The following is a 19,796-nucleotide window of genomic DNA, read 5'->3' as shown; positions in this document are numbered from 1 at the left end:
TGTATTAGCGGTGGGGGGACTTTAAAGAGTTAGGAAAAATAAGGAGGAAGGGATCAGGAAGAAAGGAAGGAACTCTGATGGGATGTGGGGTGGGACGTGAGGCAGCTTCAGGTGTGGAATTAAATAAGAGGCTTCTGGATCAGGCCAGTGACCCACCTAGTCTACCATCCTGTGCTCACAGTGGCCAGCCAGATGCTCCAGTTGGAGGTCCACAATCAGGACCTGAGCACAAGAGCGACTCTTCCCTCTTGCAATTTCCAGGAACTGGATTTCAGAGGCATACTGTCTCCAACAGTGGAGGGGGAACATAGCCGCTGTACCTAGTAGCTGTGGATAGCCTTATCCTCCAGGAATGTGTCAGATCCTCTTCTCAGTCTGTTAGAGCGTGGTGCTAATAACACCAAGGTTGCAGGTTCAATCCTTGTATGGGGTGGCTGCATATTCTTGCATTACAGGGAGTTGGACTAGATCAGGGTTTCCCAAACATGGGACTCCAGTTGTTTTCGGACTACAGTTCCCATCCTCCATGACCTAGCTAGCTAGGGATGATGGGAGTTGTAGTCCAACAGCAGATGGAGGCCTAAGTTTTGGAAACCCTGATGATCCTCAGAGTTCCTTCCAACTCTAGGATTCTCTGATGCTAAGTTGGCGAACCATCACAGCCTCTTTTTGGAGCAGATCCCATACTTTTAACTATATGCTGTGTGGAGAAATACCTCTCTTGAATCCTTCAACATTCAGCTTCATTGAATGGTCTGGGGTTCTTCTCCCAAAAGCCAAGGCCTTAGAACCTGTCACAGGAATATAAGAAGAGCCCTGATGGTTTGGACCCATCTAGTCCAGCATCCTGTTCTGGCTCTTCGTGTGCCCAACCTGGTGGATGTTACTGCTTCCTGTGGGAGTGAGTTCCATAGTTTAACTATGTGCTACCCAAAGAACTTTCTTTCATCTGACCTGAATCTTCCAACACTCCATTTCGCTGGGTGGTCCTGGGTTCCACTATTATGACAGGGGTGGAAAACTTCCCTCCATCCACTTTCTCCATGCTTTGCATAATTCTATGTGCTTCTCTCATGAGGCTGCCACATTTGCAACCTTAAGACTGATCAATCAGTCAGAGCAGCTGGATATTATAAGAACATCATTCTTGCTCCACAGTTACTGCCTAAAACAAACACATTAATAATCATAATCTTTATTACTTTCATCATCATTTATTATCCCCATCATCATAATCATTATTATACTCCTCCAAGATAACCCCCAAGATAAAATTCCAAGGCAGTTCGCAAACAAATAAAAAGTCAAGCACTGAAAAACAAAAAAGCAGTTACAGGTAGGTAGCCGTGTTGGTCTGCCGTAGTTGAAACAAAACAAAATAAATCCTTCCAGTAACACCTTAGAGACCAACTAAGTTTGTTATTGGTACAGTGGTACCTCGGGTTAAGAACTTAATTCGTTCCGGAGGTCGATTCTTAACCTGAAATTGTTCTTAACCTGAGACACCACTTTAGCTAATGGGGTCTCCTGCCGCCGCCGCGCCACCGGAGCACAATTTCTGTTCTCATCCTGAAGCAAAGTTCTTAACCCGAGGTACTATTTCTGGGTTAGTGGAGTCTGTAACCTGAAGTGTCTGTAACCTGAAGTGTCTGTAACCTGAAGCGTCTGTAACCCAAGGTACCACTGTATGAGCTTTCGTGTGTATCTGAAGAAGCGTGCATGCACACGAAAGCTCATACCAATAACAAAAGAAGAAAACCAATTAGAGAAATGAAACTACCCATAATTAAACTGCAACAAAAAATAACTACTTCAAAGCATCACTAATTAAAATACATAATGAACAAGCCTGTTAAAACACTATGGAACAGTTAAAACAACAATCAAAGCAGGAGATGCAAGGCAGGAGATTGAGGAAGCGCTTGTTCCAAAAGGTGTGTCTTCAAGAGCCGGCGGAATGCCAATACTGATGGGACCTCCCGTATTTGGACAAGGAGTGCATTCTGCAGTGTTGGCACCCGTGAAAAAGCCCACCTCTGTGTTACCTCAAGCCAATAATCATAAGGCCATGTCAAAATTCACTGGATTCTCATTTGCTGGTTTTATTGACCTTACCGAGCAGCCTCAACCACACTCATCTGGGTCCGGTTTGGACCCCAAGAGCTTCTAACATCAGATATGTAAGGGGGGAGGTATTGCTTTGATTGAATGAAGATGTCAGCTTGTGGTTATGCTTTAATGTCAGTGGCCTGCATGTGTTTATTTACCACTCTACGAGGGCCTTCGTAATCCACATTGGCTTCAGGTAAGGCTCGGCGCTGTGGGTAAAACCTCAGCGCCTAGAACTTGCAGATTGCATGGTCGGTGATTCAAATCCCCGCGGCGGGGTGAGCTCCCATCGTTCGGTCCCAGCTCTTACCCACCTAGCAGTTCGAAAGCACAATTAAGTGCAAGTAGATAAATAGGTACTGCTTTCTAGCGGGAAGGTAAACGGCGTTCCGTGTGCTGCTCTGGTGCCGGTTCGCCGGAGCAGCTTCGTCACGCTGGCCCAGTGGCGTAGCGTGGGGGGTGCAGGGGGGGCCAGCCGCACCGGGCGCAACATCTGGGGGTTAGGGTTAGGGGGCGCAAATCCACGGGTTAGGGGGCGCAAATTCATGGGTTAGGGGGCGCAAATTACTTGCCTTGCCCCGGGTGCTGACAACCCACGCTACGCCACTGGCTGGCCACGTGACCCGGAAGTGTCTGTGCACAGCGCTGGCTCCTGGCCTATAGAGTGAGATGAGCGCACAACCCGAGAGTCTGTCAAGACTGGCCCGTACGGGCAGGGGTACCTTTACCTTTACCTTTAAGGTTCGGAGGCGGAGAACATAGCACATGCGATTACTGCCTCTTGCTCAGAATGGTCCGTCTCTCGCCCCCCCCCAAAAAAAAACTCATCACAGCACATGTATTGAGCAAGATGTGCCTATATCAGAAGGGGGGAGGGGCTGCCAAACAGGCAAGCAGTGCTAAATATAGTTGTTTTCAATGTGACTTTTCTGTTTGTTTGCCAGATTTCCTGAATTTGTATAGATTTTTCAGCATTTGGTCTGCAAGGCAGAATGCAGACTAACAAGATGCTTCAGAAAGCAGAAGAGTAGTTGGGCGGGTGGGTGGGGATCTTGAGCTGATCTCCACTTGAGAAGACCTCAAACCATGTTGCTTCCCATAGGATCGCCTTCCTAGGCATTCCAGATCACAAAATTAGCAGTTTCCAGCCGTGAAAAGTTATTTCCGGCTTCCCCCAGGCAGTCTCGTATTTCTTGCACCTGTTTTTTACTGCTTGGGACTCTCAGCCTACCTCACAGGGTTGTTGTGGGGCGTCTTGGCTTCCACCCCAAAACACACCGATATAGGCTCTTACTTGCAGGTAAGAAGACAACTGTGATCCCAGCAACTGATAGACAGAGGAATACAGCCACTGACCATCAAGGCAGAGAATACCCATCGTGGCCCTTAGCCACGGAGAGCCTTATCCTGTTGCATGGATTTCTCCAATCCTATTTTAAATCCATCGAGGTTGGTGGCTATTGCTACCTCCAGTGGGAGGGAGTTCCATAGTCTTCATCTGTCCCAAACCTTCCAACATTCAGCTTCATTGGTTTCCTGTTTGTTCTAGTGTTAGGAGAGGGGGAGAGCAAACTTCTCTTTATCTACTTTCTCCACGAGGAGGGAAGTGAAGCACGTACGCTACCTTGAAAGAAAAGCGGGATACAAATGTAAGGAGAAATAAGAAGCAATATCCACTGGAAAGTATTATGCAAGGGGAAGGAAATGTTTCCCTGCAGTGTTTCAGTTTAAAGCACCTCAGCTGCAACTATATACCGTATTTTTCGCTCTATAAGACGCACCTAGTTTTTGGAGGAGGAAAACAAGAAAAAAAATATTCTGAATCTCAGAAGCCAGAACAGCAAGAGGGATCGCTGCACGGTGAAAGCAGCAATCCCTCTTGCTGTTCTGGCTTCTGGGATAACTGCACAGCCTGCATTCGCTCCATAAGACACACACACATTTCCCCTTACTTTTTAGGAAGGAAGGAAAAAGTGAGTCTTATAGAGCAAAAAATACGGTATATGTTATACCAACCAAGAGCCATTTCCCAAACACAGGTTTTGGTTAAATATGGATGCAGCTCAGCAGGTTCAAAGGGGATGGTGGCTTTCCTTCTTATTCCTTAAAAGCTGCCCTATACAGCCAGACCCATCAGTCCATCTACTTCAGTATTGTCTACACTGACAGGCAGCAGCACTCCAGGCTTTCAGGTAAGGGCGTCTCTCCTACCTTTAGTTGGAGATTAAAAAGTTATTCTTGATGTTTAACTTGGATGGATTTAAAAGAGGGTCAGAAAAATTGGTGGCTGACAAAGTTATCAGTGGTGACTAGCCATGATGGATGTGTTCTGCTTCCACGGTCAGAGGCCTTATACCTCTAAATATTGGTTGCTGGGAGTGTTGCTGTCCTCCTTGCAGGCTTCTGGGCAGAGGCATTTGGTCGGCCACTGTGAGAACAGGATGCTGGACCGGATAAGGCCAATGGCCTGATGCAGCAGACCCACATCCTTATGGGCTTCTGCATGCAAGGCAGGTCCTCTGCTCATGAGCTACGGCTTGTCTCCAAACATACGCTCAAGGAAGAAAGAAAAAATTATGTGGGAGAACCAACCTAGAGAAATTGGCACCGCAATCAAGGAGACTCAGCTGCCAACATTTCTGAAGTCAGACAGATCTTTGGCACCTTTCTCCATACAGGAGCGTAATAACAAACTCAGAATGCACATTCTCCTAGGAGTTTAAGGACAGCTGCACCCAGGCTGGCACAATGGGCAAATAAAAACTGTTTATGTTCCAGCCTTACCCGGTGATTCTGGATGCAAGCAGTAGGGAGGGGCGGGAGGGGGGGGGAGAAAGAGATTAGACAGAACAGAAGCTTTCTCTTAACTTTCACAGTCTTTCGAAGGCCCCGGGGCACAGTCCGAAGGAGTAGAAAGGCAGTCACCCTGTTGAAAGCTGAGCAGCTATGGTTCTCAATAACGCTTTGAATCTAACGTGGGGGGGAAATGCTTTATACCGAATCAAACCATTGGCCCATCTAGATCAGTTTTGTCTACACCAGGATTTTCCAAACTTAGGTCTTCAGCTGTTTTTGGACTCCAACTCCCATCATCCCTGACCACTGGTTCTGATCGTTAGGGATGATGGGAGTTGTAGTCCCAAAACAGCTGGAGACCTAAGTAAGGTCTGCAGTGTGCTCCCATTCAAGGGAAGCCAAGCCTTGTAGTGCTACCCCTGGACTTCTTACTGCTTGGGGAGGAGATACACTTAACGCCAAGAACACAGATCTCATATATTTGATAGCTCGTATGATCACAGGAACATGGGAAGCTGACCAGCTCAGCATTGTCTACACTGGCTGGCAGCACCTTGCCAGGATTACAGACTGAACCAGGAACCTTCTGCATGGAAAGCAGATGCTCTGCTGCCAAACCATGGTCCCAGGACCACTGCAGAGCAGTCAAAACTTTTGCCACCATCTTCCTCTTCTACTTTGGCTCCTGCTCCCTTATGAAGGGAGAGGAGAGGTGCTGGACCATCTCTGGAAAACCCTGGACCCACCCACCACCGATTTGCAGCAGTTAGTCTTGACATGGGAGGTTAAGGGGAAGAATTGTTGGGTTGATGTGAATGGTTTGGGGACTGCGGCGGGGACTGAGTTTAGTTTATCTGCTAGAATGGGTATAAACATTGTTTATCATTTCCGTATTGCAGACAATAATAATATTATAATAATTTATTATTTATACCCCACCCATCTGGCTTGGTTTCCCCAGCCACTCTGGGCGGCTTCCAGCAAAATATTAAAATACAATAATTCATCAAATATTAAAAGCTTCCCTAAACAGGGCTCCCTTCAGATGTCTTCCAAAAGTCAGATAATTGTTTATTTCCTTGACATCTGACGGGAGGGCGTTCCACAGGGTAGGCGCTACTACTGAGAAGGTCCTCTGCTTGGTTCCCCGTAACCTCACTTCTCACAGAGAGGGAACCGCCAGAAGGCCCTTGGAACTGGACCTCAGTGTCCGGGCTGAACGATGGGGGTGGAGATGCCCCTTCAAGTATACTGGGCCGAGATGCTTTTAATTACTGTTAAGGGGGCTTGTGTTTCATCTTGTGTTTCCACAGTATGTTGCATGTGCTATTAATGCATTATATAATGCACGCACACAATGTGTTCCGATAGTGGGACCTGCATGTACTCGGTCTCCATTGATTCTAGAACAACATGTTGAATGTACGCAGGCTTATTGAGGTTGCAGTCACCATTTTGGAACCAACTCTAAAAAATGACCTTCTGACTACAACATCCTGCCAATTTTTTGATTTTTAAAAAGTTTTTATTTATGCTCATCCCCACTTGCTGCTTTTTGTAACTTCTTACCTCACTAAGAGTGATGGATAACACTAAAAGTCTTTATTTTGTGGCATTTAGCTTGGCCTAATGAAAGGAAAGGCTTGACTGTAGATTTTTGAGGGTGTGTGTGTGTTTTTCCCCTCATGGAACTGCATTGAAACTTTTGCTTTTCATGAATTTATTGCACAGCTTGTCTACATTCATTTATGCAATTAAATGAATAGTCTCATGAAAATTCATACATACATATACACACACAAAATACACACACACACACACACACACCAAACTGGTTCCTATCAGCCTAATCTAAACTCTTACAATTTTTTGCAACCCCCATCTGGCTTCAGTTTCTTACGGCTACACCTATATGATTCCAGAGATCCATGATCAGATCTCCAAACTTTCTCAAGGAGCAGCAGGAGAAAACTCCAGATTTGCTCAGAGGAATGATACAAGGGGCGAAAGGTGAAAAAGCAGTAGCTGACGCCCACAGGGGCCGGTATGGTGTAATACAGGAGGCCAACAGTAGGTGGAGCCAGAGCCAATGACAGGCTGAGCCAACTAATTCTAGCTTTGTCCCCATCCTCCTCCCTGCTGAATTCTACACTGAAAACAAAAGAGGAGGAAGACGACACAGCAGCGCCACCTCTGGGACTGGTTGTAAGTCACAAGGCAGGCAGGTGAGGGCTGGTTGAGAGCAGGTGGAGGTTGGTGCAGCAGTACCATTTCCCCCAATGGACCAGCCTTCAATGAGAGACATATTGCAAACAATCAAGTCAACATTTTTTATCTCATGCAAACTCATAAATATAATGTATCTGGGCCACACACACACATCCTTTGTTGCAAACCCTGCTTGTAGATTTTAGAACCCCTTGCAAGCCTGTTTACTCTTCCCCCGGCAAAGAGCACTTTGGTTCCGCCAAAGCTCTCTCACTTGGTCTCTCTCCCTCTCTGACTCGGTGTCTCATTTCTCGAGGACCAACCTGGCAACAACTCCATCAAACAGTTTCCAGTCACAGTGGGGAATGGGAAGCCTGCTGGCATCCATCTGTGAAAATGTGGCCAGGCAAGGTGACAAATCTAACTTCTTCCCTCCCAAAAAGTGCTTAGAAAAAAATTAAATGCAGACAATGCATGCTATGCGCAGAAACTGTGTGTATATGAGCAGAGAAGAGAGATTGCGGTGCATTGCGGGTGAGGGAGAGCGAAACGTTTTCAGATAAATCCTCTGCACTCTCTCCGGTAGCAAAACTCAAGGCAGGGGGGAAAGTACCTAAATCAAAGGCACTCAAGAATACCAACAAAACCTTCATTGGGATGAAGGCATTGCAATAGCTCTGGGTACCAAATGCGGCTCTCTAGGATTCTCAGTACCTTCCCAGGTTACACCCATCTAACTTCACCGGCAGGGAAAGCAGAACCATCTAAGCTGAATCTGGTGGCTCTGTCCATTTTCTACAATTGCAAGCTGCTCTACACGGAGTTAGACCACTAGTCCATCTAGCTCAGCATTGTCTACACTGACTGGCAGCTGCTCTCCAGAATTTAAGACAGGGAGTCTCTAAACCTAGAGATGCCAGGGATTCGAACTGGGAGGCATCTCTACCGCTGAGATATAGTCCTTCCCCTAAAAGGAAAGTTAAGTTTGTAGACCTCAAGGCTCTAAATCAAAAAATGTTTCCCAAACTTTGGTCTCCAGCTGTTTTTGGACTACAGTTCCCATCATTCCTGGTCTTGCTAGCTAGGGATGATGGGAGTTGTAGTCCAAAAATAGCTGGAGACCCAGGTTTGGGAAGCAGTGCTCTAAATGAAGGGCTGAATGGAAATAGGAACACAAATTGCTGGCATTGGTCCATCTACCAACAGCAGCTCTCCAGGACAGTTCCAGCTGTACCTGGAGATATGGAGGACTGAACCTGGGATCTACTGTCTGTAAAACAGATGTTGTAGCACTGAGCTGCAGCCCTTCCCATGTTCAATTCAAGAGTGCTCTATTGACCCGATGGACAGTTTGGAAGCTGAGCAGGGATCTGAACTCGGCACCTGGTGGCTTTAGTCCAACACTCTAACTACACTGCGCTTTCTCTAACTCTTTCACATACAGTAGTTTCTCTGCCCTTCCCACTAGCAAGGGAACATCCCCTTCTGAAAGAGAGAAGCAGAGAAATACTTCCAGCCACCAGGGAACACAAAACGTTCTGTTATTGAATCCCCAACCGCTTTAAAGCTCCCGTAATTAATTTATGGACTTCACTGCCCCAACGTGCGCTGATGGCTTAGATGGTTTTAAAAGATAGCAGACAAAAATCATAGACTCGGTGGGATGCAGGAAGCCTCACTATGGTCTAGGAAGGCAAGGCAAATGTGTGGGCCCCAGGGAGTAGCTTGCCACCATTTTCCTCCTCCTCCTCCTCCAGTTTTGTTTTGTTTTGTTTTGTTTTTACTTCCGTGAGAGTAATTAAGCAAAGCCCCCCACTGGATCAGGCCAATGGCCCATCTAGACCAAAATCCTGTTCTCACAGTGGCCAGCAAGAAGTCTATGGAAATTCCATGAAAAAGATCCTATTTGCAACAGCAATTTCCCCCTCCTGCAGTTGCCAGCAAATGGTATTCAGAAGCTCCAGCCAAGGAGGCAGAGCTTAGCCATCATATTTAGTAGCCATTGATAGCCTCCTCCTCCATGAATTTGCCCAATTCTCTTCTAAAGTCATCCAAGTTGATGGTCATCACTGCCTCCTGTGGCAGGGAGTTCCACAGTTTAACTCTGTGTTGCATGAAGAAATGCTTTGTTTTACCTGTCCTGAGGCTTCCAACATTCAGCTTCATTAGATGTCCATGAGTTAGGACAGGCTTCCTCAACCTTGGCCCTCCAGATGTTTTTGGCCTACAACTCCCATGATCCCTAGCTAGCAGGACCAGTGGTTAGGGATGATGGGAATTATAGTCTCAAAACATTTGGAGGGTTGAAGTTGAGGAAGCCTGAGTTATGAGACTGGGGGGGGGGCAATTTCTGTATCTGCCTTCTCCATTTCACGCTTAATTTTTATAAACTTCTACCTCTTCTCTAAACTAAAAAGTTTAGAGTTATACACAAGCTCACCTTAATACAATTAGTGCACTTGCAGAGGTTTAGGGGCAGGGATCCTGCTTCATTCCCAGTCACTGCCCAGACCATATAGCTTCCTTCTAAAATCCTGTAACTTTCTATACTGCAGATTTTCTGGTTTATTCTATTTTGTTCTGCTTTTGTTGTGCTATAGCAGAAGTCAGCCCGCCCCCTCCCAAAGATGGCAATAATATGGTGGTACTGGGGGAGCCTTAAGGAACAATTAATAAAGTGGAATGATGCATCTGGTACAAATCAACCTATTATTATTATTATTATTATTATTATTATTATTATTATTAAATGTGTATGCTGTCCTATACCCACAGGTTTCAGGGCAGTTCACAAGACAATAATCACAAAATAAAAACACAAAATACCGTATTTTTCACTCTATAAGACGCACCAGACCACAAGACGCACCTAGTTTTTGGAGGAGGAAAACAAGAAAAAAAATATTCTGAATCTCAGAAGCCAGAACAGCAAGAGGGATCACTATGCAACGAAAGCAGCGATCCCTCTTGCTGTTCTGGCTTCTGGGAAAGCTGTGCAGCCTGCATTCATTCCATAAGACGCACACACATTCCCCCTTACATTTTGGGAGGGAAAAAGTGAGTCTTATAGAGCAAAAAATACGGTACATCATCAAAATAAAAACAAAAGCAACCCAGTAACCCCCACCCCAGTATTATTGTGTCCATGACATGCTGCAGAATAGGCATGTGGAGAAGAAGAAGACAAAGATGAAGGAGGAGGAGGAGGAGAGGAAAAACATGGATTTGAAGGGGTTCGTAGTTAGACTTTCTGGGCTGCGGGAACTTGCTCTGTGAAAGTGTACTGTCATGATGTCTGGAAGTCACCTCCAGGCTCAGAACCAGTAGGGTCACTGCTTTTTTACATTTGAGTGTGCCCCCAAGCATTTCTTAAGCTCTTAAATTTCTCAGGCAAAACCCAGCAGGAGTGGCACAGGCAGAGTTAGGGGAGTGCAGCCGGTTCGATCGCACTGGGCACAAAGCCTCAGAGGCGCTGCAACTATTATTTAGAACAGAGCGCAGGAGGCAGAGGGCGTTGAATTTTGGCCGTCACACAGGGTGTTGCTGAAATTTAAGACGCCAGTGTCTGCCACTGGTCCAGGATAGAATCATGGACTTGTACAGTAGAGTTTGAAGGGACCACAGCGGTCATCTAGTCCAACCCCCTGCCAAAGCGGGGCTTGAATCCATAACCCTGGGATTAAGAGTAGCATGTTCTACCAACTGAGTATAGATATACCTTGTATGAAACAGGGCAACCAAACTGCTAACACCTGCTGCGTGTGAAAGTGAGAGGGGACCCCAAGAGCCATCTAGTCCTAACCCCTGCAATGCATTTTCCCACTCCTCAAATAGTAATAGGCAGCATTCTCTGCTAAAGTAGGGCTATTCTCCCATAATAGCTGTGAACAGGTCCTTGTGAGGCACAACTCCTCCTCTTGCCACTATAGTTCAGGTGCAGTGGTACCTTGGTTCTCAAACTTAATCTGTTCCGGAAGTACCATTCCAAAACCAAAGCGTTCCAAAGCCAAGGCGCGCTTTCCCATAGAAAGTAATGCAAAATGGATTAATCTGTTCCAGACTTTTAAAAACAACCCCTGAAACAGAAACATGAATTTTACTATCTAACGAGACATTGATCCATAAAATGAAAGCAATAATCAATGTGATGTGCTGTACTATAAAATAAATTAGACAATATTGTAGATGATAAAAATTAAAATTATATTTTTTTCTTACTTGCACTGATGATAGTCATGGTTTGGATGGGGGGCTTTTATCCATTTCCGCAGTCACACAATCAATCGATCAATCAGTAGCTGAACTGGGTTCCACACAGTTACAAAAACAAATTAACCGAAAAAGCCTCAAAAACAAAAACACAAAATAAATAGCAAAAACAAAAGCGCCACACTTAATCTATTCCAGAAGTCCGTTTGACTTCCGAAATGTTCAAAAACAAAAGCACAGCTTCTGATTGGTGCAGGTGCCCTGGAAACAATAGCCGACAGCTGCATCGGACGTTCGGCTTCCGAAAAGCATTAGAAAACCAGAACACTTACTTCCAGGTTTTCAGCATTTGAGAACCAAGGCATTTGAGTACCAAGGCATTTGAGTACCAAGGTGTTTGGAAACCAAGGTACCACTGTATAGAATTGAACTGCAGATTGTGGCTTGATCAAGTTAAGTTTACAAATGACCTTGGTTTTGAAGCCAGGTCTCTCCCCTAAGGGTCTTCCAGATGGTGTTTTTTGGGGGTAGGATTCAATTGCAATTTGGGAAATTTGGGTCGTACAATTCTAGTTCATTTGGTCCTCTTGTGCAGCAAACCCACTTCCCCCCGTGAGAAGACTTTGGAGTAAGGAAAATGCACTGGAAAGTGTGGGGTAACTTTCATCTAACATCCCCACAACTAATCAGAGTGGCCGCTCATTAAAGAGTCAGCGTCCTCTAATCTTGCGGTGAAATGAACGTTCAGTAAACAGGTTGCCAGGAAGCAATAGTAGATCCTAGCTCAGCATTCTACCCTGAGGGCCAGAACAGGTCTGACACCAGAAATCTCCTGACATTTGTCTCTTCCCTCCCACACTGAAAAGCAGCTGTGTGGAGGTGGGTTTTTTAAATCAAAAAATCAGAGCACTAGTACCTGGAGAGGAGCTAAGCCCTTTACCCAGGTGCTTGTTTACTGGCTATCAGTCCTTTCCTGTAGCTTTGCATGAACCTCCTGGTGGAAAGCAAACACAGACATAAAACAGATCTCTTCTTCCAGATAATTCATAGGAGCTTTGAGCGGCAACTTAAATCCATAAAACTATATGGAACAATAAAGATTAGACCCTTTCCCGTCCCGGCTCCCAACACAGCATCACTGCTCCGAGAGAAAAAACCACGCATGAGGAAGAAATTGCTATCAAGGCTCAGTTGCAAGACTCCCGCATCCCATCTGTTTTGATGCTCAGGGGCTCTTGAATCTAGAAATGTTCTGGCTGGATAGCTAATATTTCAGCTAGCTTGCAAAATTGTTCTCTACTCCTATATCCCTACACTTTCCCTACATGGAATATTTAGGGAATTTCCCTTCTACTTCACAAAGCTCTGAAACAAAAAACACATACCATTGGACTAGTCAATCTGGGACCCTCTATGATGCTGGGGGTTGTTTTTTTTGGGGGGGGGCTGTATTCTGTGTCATGTCATTCAGGAAATAATAGTGCTTTATTGTTGATTTATACTGGACCGCCCAAATATCATTCTGTTTTATTAGCCATGCTCCCCCAATGTTACTGCATTATTGCCATCTGGAGGGGCACTCTTGCAATATAGCGCAAAATAAATAAATAAAAATTAAAAATGGGACCAATAATAATAACAATCCCATTTGTGGTATAAAACGTTGTGGGATTTCAGGAGATAGTTCTGGGATGTGCACAGATCGCAAACAAAGCTGCAGTTCCCCCCCCCCCAAAAAAAAACTTTTGCAAGCTCAAAGAGTGTTGAAAGCAAGATTACATACACCCAGGTTGATACCATCATGAGAACAGATCACTGTGAATGCACAATAGAAAGGATGCCTTGAGATGCATGGGTAGGCAAACTAAGGCCCAGGGGCCGGATCCAGCCCAATCACCTTCTAAATCCGGCCCTTGGATGGTCCTGGAATCAGTGTGTTTTTACATGAGTAGAATGTGCCCTTTTATTTAAAATGCATCTCTGGGTTCTTTGTGGGACCTGCCTGATGTTTTTACGCGAGTAGAATGTGTGTTTTTATTTAAAATGCATCTCTGGGTTATTTGTGGGGCATAGGAATTCATTCACCCTCCCAAAAAATATAGTCTGTCCCCCACATGGTCTGAGGGACAGTGGACTGGCCCCCTGCTTAAAAAGTTTGCTGACCCCTGCTTGAGAGGATCTCTCTCTCTTAGCTTGACCTACCTAACAGGTTTCTTGTGAGGATAAGGTATTTCAGGGGAGAGGTGGTTAGAGTGTTGTGTTAGGACCCCAGGAGTTCAAATTTCCACTCAGCCATGAAGCTCCCTGGGTGACCTTGGGCCACTCACTGTCTATCTTGCCTCACAGGGTTGCTGTCAGAGTAAAATGGAGAGGAAGAACTGTGTACAGTGGTACCTCGGGTTAAGTACTTAGTTCGTTCCGGAGGTCCGTTCTTAACCTGAAACTGTTCTTAACCTGAAGCACCACTTTAGCTAATGGGGCCTCCTGCTGCTGCCGCGCCACTGGAGCACGATTTCTGTTCTCATCCTGAAGCAAAGTTCTTAACCTAAGGTACTATTTCTGGGTCAGCGGAGTCTGTAACCTGAAGCGTATGTAACCCGAGGTACAACTGTATGCCACTTTGAGCTTTTTGGAGGGAAAGGCGGGATATAAACACAACAAAACAAACAAATGTGTGTGCTGCATTTGAGGAAAGGCAAACGATGCATCAGGACATAACAAATAAATATTTATTAAGAATTCACAATTTATTTATTTTTTACTATTCATTTAAACTATGCATTAACTGATGGCATTTGTCCCCTATCTTTCCTCCAAGACAGGTGCCATGCAGGGGGGGTGCAGACTAGCAAGGTGGTGTGGTGAAGGGGAAGCCACAGCAGTTGCCCTGTCTATGTATCTGATGCAGGCTCTGCAGTTGTGCCACCTGCCGTAGGAGCTGCTTTGTTCCCGCTATGAACTGCATGCACATTTGTAAAATAGCAATAGATATTAAGGTTTCCAGTGCACTCTCATTCAAGAGAAGCCAAGCCTTTTGTAGCACAGCCTCTGGACTTCTTGCTGCTTAGCCAGGGTGGGGGGGAGAGAGACGGAGAGCTTAACACAGTGAATGCAAGCATCACATTTTCACTCGCTCATAAGATCATGGGAAGCTGCTTTGTAGCAAGCCAGACCATTGGTACTTCCAGATCAGTATTGTCTACACCAACCGGCAGTGACTCTCCAGGACTGGAGATGTCAAAGATTGGACCCAGGACTTTCCGCATGCAAAAAAGAGATGCTCTAACCACTCAGCTATGCCCCCTTGAGACTGAGCATTTCACTCATTGTTACATTTATATCCCACATTCCCTGCAAAGAGCTCAAGGGGGCATACATGGTTTTCTTCACCCCCATTTTATCCTCACAACAACCCTGTGAAGGAGGTTAGTTTGAAAGACTGTGGCTGGACCAAAAACACACAGTGAGCTTCACGGAGATTTGGACCTTGGTCTCCCAAGTCCTAGTCCAGCACGCTAACTTATCTCCAGCCAAAATGGCTGTAACTTGTGCAGAGCCGTAGCTACAGGGAGCTAGACGGGTTTTTTGCCCAGGGTGAAGCCTCCAGAGGGGCACCATTGAGGATCCCAGTCTCTCTCTCGGTGCATGGCAGAATTCAAAACTGGGTCTTTGACCTGGGTGAAATAAAGCCTAGTTATACTTAACCCCAATCATAGCAACAAATAAGGAACCAAGTGCTGTGTATGCAACAGTAAGATTTGGGTCAGCACAAACCACATACCCACATCTTTAGGAGAGTGTTTTCTAACTCTCTCTCTCTCTCTCTCTCTCTCTCTCTCTCTCTCTGTGTGTGTGTGTGTGTGTGTGTGTGAGTGAGAAGAGAAGAAGGGGGAAAGAAGTAATTAGGTGGATTTAAGGGCTCAGATTGTAAATGCACCTACATTCCAGTTCCCAGTAGGATGCTTTCCATATCTCCTTCATCCACCACCTGAGAGACTATTCTTCACATTTTACAGACAGAAGGCAAATCTGAAATGTATCAGCGACATTTTACAATCCCCACTTAATTAGGATTCGAACCCAGGACCGAAAACGGCACTGTTCTCCACAACATGATAACTGGGATTTGGTGGAACAGCAAGCAATCCACGCGGGAGGAATACAAGTACATACAACACACAGGTAGTTGAGCGTCTTCGGGCAGAAACAGCTCCCGGGACGGCTGAAAGGATTTGGAAATATTAATCGCCGGAAGTAGCTTGTGAACAGTACAGAACGTCCCAGGAATTCGAATTTCTTTTGATGGAATGCACGATTAAAGGAAACCTGTAAATATGCCTCAATAACTCTTGGCATAAGTATCTTACTCATAAGTAAGCCCATTGATTAGAGGGAAACATGAAGAAACAAACTAGATGCACACACACAACTTCCTTGCTAGCTAGCTACGGCAAGAAGCAACAGAAAAGTAGGATCTCTTGGAAAGGGGCGCCGTAAATCCCCGAGCGCAGCTGCGTCTCTGAACCACATTAGCGCGGGGAGCTGTCCGAGGTGCTGATCTCGTCCCGAGGTGCTGAATACGCCTCGGCCGGACCCCCTTTTTAACCGAAGAGGAACAATGAGACTTTATTACAGGACGCCTTCCTAGAACTAAGAGACGCGTAGTTCTTTCAAGGCTCCTTGCCGCCCAGATTTAATCGCTTCCCTCTTCCCACTTTCTGAGTTTAGGCTCCCTCAAGCAAGGGCTGACTGCCTCGCCCTGGGCAACCCCGAGAGCGCGCTGGCTCAAGCGGCAGAAAGGCGCCCTGGCGGAGGGCGGTCCGCGCCGTCGGAGCCAGGAGCGAGAGCCCGCGAGGACTCTGGCCGAACGGGGTCAGCGCGGGAGGGGAGCGGAGGAAAAGGACCCGTGACAATATCAGAAAAGAGAACAAGGGGCTGGATTTCTCCGAACGCCGTCTCTTAAAACTCACGCTCCCCCACCCTTATTTTAAACAAAGTTTAGGTTTAGGATTAAGTCCTAAAAATAACATCCTCTGTCAGCATTCGCCAAACACTACCCTCCCCTTCACACGTTACGATTGGGAGCGATTGCCTGCCATTCACACACCACCTTACTAGGTATGGCGAATAAAACTGATAGCAAACGATTCTTGCCGGACATGGAAAGCCGACCCCCCCCCAAAAAAAACCCCTCTCAGCTACAGTGTGACAGCAGAATGATGCTGCTCCCCGGTCCAAATCGCGCCGCGGAACGATTATTTTATTGGTGCGCTTGCAGCCTCAGTTAACCGTCTGAGAAATGGGAAGACGGGAAACTCACGTGGTGAAATGTCGCTGGAAGCAATCTGGAGCTGCTAGAGTCCCCGGAATAAACCAAACAAAACAAACAAAACTCCGAACCTGCCTTATTTATTCACGTTTTCCCTTCGTTTGTCTCCCATCTCTCCTGTACCAGATGGAAAGGTTAATTTATGGAGTCTAATTCGGGCTGGTTGATGAAACAGCTTTTATTCCCCCCCCCCCACGTGAAAGGGGGAAGCATCTGCCCAGAAACTGCGAAGATGGAGCCCCGATTTTGGGAAGTGGGGAGCGAGCAGGAGACTGGATCGAACGGAGCCCAGCCCCCCCCCCCCGCAAATTGCGAATTTTCCCAGTTACCCTACTCAGGAAAGCAGACCATAGAGTCTAGAGAAGAAAAAGGCGCGCGGGGGGGGGGGGGGCGGGGCGGGAGATATTCTTCTGAGCTCCGAAACCTATTTCAACCCGTTTCACTTCAAAACACATTACTTTCTCGGTTCGACAGTGCCTTTGGGCGTGTGCCTTTCCCTCAGCAAAGTAGAGTTGATTAAATGGGTTAAGAGTCGTAGCTCAGGGGCACAGCGCCTGCTTTTCACGCAAAAGGTCCCTGGTTCGATCCGCGGAGCCTGCCTGCAACCCTGGAGGGCAGCTGCCGGTCAGGGTAGGCAACCCTGAGCGAGATGGACCACTGGTTCAGTATTAAGTATTCTATGCTATCCTATGTAAATACGGATTTAGCCTCGGTTTGCTCTGGCTTTGAAGCTAAAGGTTAGGGGGGGGCAGAGAGACGTGTAGACGCGTTGCTTAGAAGTAGGTCCCCAGTGTTTCCCCGTGGGGTCCCAAGAAAGAGCGGCGCCACCCGATTGGATTTCCTAAACTCCCGCCCTGAGCGTTGGAGTTCCGCGTAACCCAAATTAAACCCGGTTGCTTACACTCTGTCCAGGAGCAGGCACAATCCCCGCTTGGCGGGTGGGTCTGTTCCAAGGCTGGCTCCGCTGGCAAAGCCGGCTTGCTCGACGCCTCTTGGCAGGGAGAGAAGCGGACGGACGAGTTTTAAGAGGCTCTCCGTCGCTCCAGGAGAAGGCAGGGCGAAGATTTCAAGGGGTGGGGTTTTCCAGAGAAGCAGATTCCGGCGACGCTTCTAAGGGAAACTTCCCAAGGTCTGTTTGACTGTGGAACAGACTGACACAGGACAGAAGGGAGGAGGGAGTGGGAGAGCCTCTTTCCCTGCTGTTTTGCAGATCCCGCATTGGAGAGGAGGCTCTTAGGTGATTTCAGAAGTCCAACTCTATGCTCAGTCAGTAGAGCATGAGACTCCATCTCAGGATCGTGAGATGGACAAAATATTGAAGGCGGTTGGACTAGATGATCCTCACGGTCCCTTCCAACTTTGCTTCTATGAGTCTAGGGCAGGCTCCCCCCCCCCCCCCGTTCTCCCCGGCCCGGTATATTGAGACAAGGGGTTTAGATCAGAGATCGCTCGGGAAGAGGGATGGGGGAAGTCTGGGAGAAATCATGGCAGGTTCTAAGCATCTGGAATCTCAGTTTTGCGGGTGTATGGGGGAATGTGGGGGGGTGCTCTAAGGCAAGAATCTCTGGCCCCCACGTCTGTTAAGAACAGCAGAACTAAACCACTGGTGAGTGACCCAGCCCCAGTCATGGGGCGAGGGGAACCCCGCCTAACAGCTCTAAGGCTTGCCCCGAGTTGGCGGACACCCCGAAGACACTTACATCCACACACACACAAACACACGCCCCAAACCGACGCTTGAGGTCAGATTCCCCCGCACCCTTGAAGGCTTCGAGCCCTTCTCTCCGGCTTCAGGAGTTATCAACTCAACCCCCCCCCCCCCCATTCCAGCTTTTCCCTGCAGCGGGGAGGGGATCATTTTGCTGGGTTTCGTCTTAGTTTCTTTTCACGTCGGGTCTCCCCCGCTTACGAACTGCTCAGAGGGCAAGGAAGAGGTTCGCCCTCCTCAAGAAGACGATAGAACCCCACCAAGTTAATCAGAACCAAAGGCTAATCCCCCGAAACTATAAAAACAAAACAAAGTGGGGAGGGCTCATCCTCACAGCATGGCAAGTCGGGACTCAGGAGTGCCTCTGAGCATGTGCGGAGAGCCCTCGGCAACATCGAACCAGACCTGGGGGACTAGGAGAAATATTGCCGAGTTTGCGCTTGGAGGAAAGGAGGAGAGGCAGCATGGCAAGTCAGGAATGCCTCTGAGCATGTGCAGAGAGCCACCTCGAACAGAATATTGGGGACTAGGACAGTATTGCCGTGTTTGCACCTTCGGAGATAGAGATAGATAGATAGATAGAGAGAGAGAGAGAGAGAGAGAGAGAGAGAGAAGACTAAAGAGACTAAAGATAGCTTGAGCCTCGGTTCCTATTTTCTTTGACATGTGATGCATTCAGCGGAAGGAGGGAGCGCTCACCTGGTGGCCGGAGGTGGGTGGCCGGGACCGTCGAGTCCTCGCGGAGCTGTCGGCTCGGCCGGCGCCTCCTTCGCCTGCCTCGCCCGTCGATCCGGCCGCCTTTTCCTCCTTCTCCGCCCCTTCCCGGTTGCTGATGTTCCCGCGCCGCCGCCTCCTCGGCTTCCCTCCCGGGGAAAGGAGGAAGGGGCGAGGGGGCAGCCCGACCGGCCGGTGGGCTCGCCCTGCCACGCTGCGCCTTCGCTCGGCTTGCTGGGTCCCCTTTATGCGCTCTGCACGGCCCCCGAGTCGAGCGGGACGGCCAACCACGGGGGCGCAGCCAGCGACGAGGCGGCCTCGCCAGCCACCTCGTCAGAAAAGCTTTTATATAAGCGCGTCAGCTCCACGCCCCGCCGGGGGAGCCCGAATCAAACTCCTTCTCCCGGGAAGAGGGAGCGCATCGCCCGCCCGCCCCCTTCCCCGCCCCGCAAAAAATAAAACCCCGGGACCTGTTTCATGGCTTCTGCAACTCCGCAGGGCGAGGCTGCAAAACCTAGGCGCGCTCTGCTCCGAGCAAGCCCCGGATTCAATGCTAGCTCTACTCGGTGTAGACCCATTGAAACGGGCACACCCGACTGCCCGAGGCCCATTGATTTCAATGGCTAGACTCGGAGCAGGTCTGTACCTCGGATACCTCCGCAATTGCGCGCTTACTAGAGAGTAAGCTCCATTGAACATAGGGGAACTTGCCCCGAGGATTTT

At 47.8% G+C, this 19,796-nt stretch overlaps 1 protein-coding gene across 4 annotated transcripts in view; it reads right to left on the bottom strand.

The window, feature by feature from the left end:
- The window catches only part of NOS1 (nitric oxide synthase 1), a gene marked incomplete at its 3' end in the record, with an annotated part of 181,260 nt that overhangs the window by 98,939 nt on the left and 62,525 nt on the right, over positions 1-19,796 (bottom strand). For 2 of the 4 annotated variants that reach the window (XM_083716850.1, XM_083716853.1), the window contains exon 1: positions 19,059-19,397. The exons of the other annotated variants lie outside the window; for them this stretch is intronic. Of the gene's footprint in view, positions 1-19,058; positions 19,398-19,796 lie in introns of those variants that run through there. 4 annotated transcript variants of the gene reach the window in all.

Source organism: Podarcis gaigeae (assembly GCF_964106915.1).
Source record: "Podarcis gaigeae genome assembly, chromosome: 16".
Taxonomy (NCBI): domain Eukaryota; kingdom Metazoa; phylum Chordata; class Lepidosauria; order Squamata; family Lacertidae; genus Podarcis; species Podarcis gaigeae.
The sequence above is the reverse complement of the archived record's forward strand: the minus strand, read 5'-3'. Positions and strand labels throughout refer to the sequence as shown.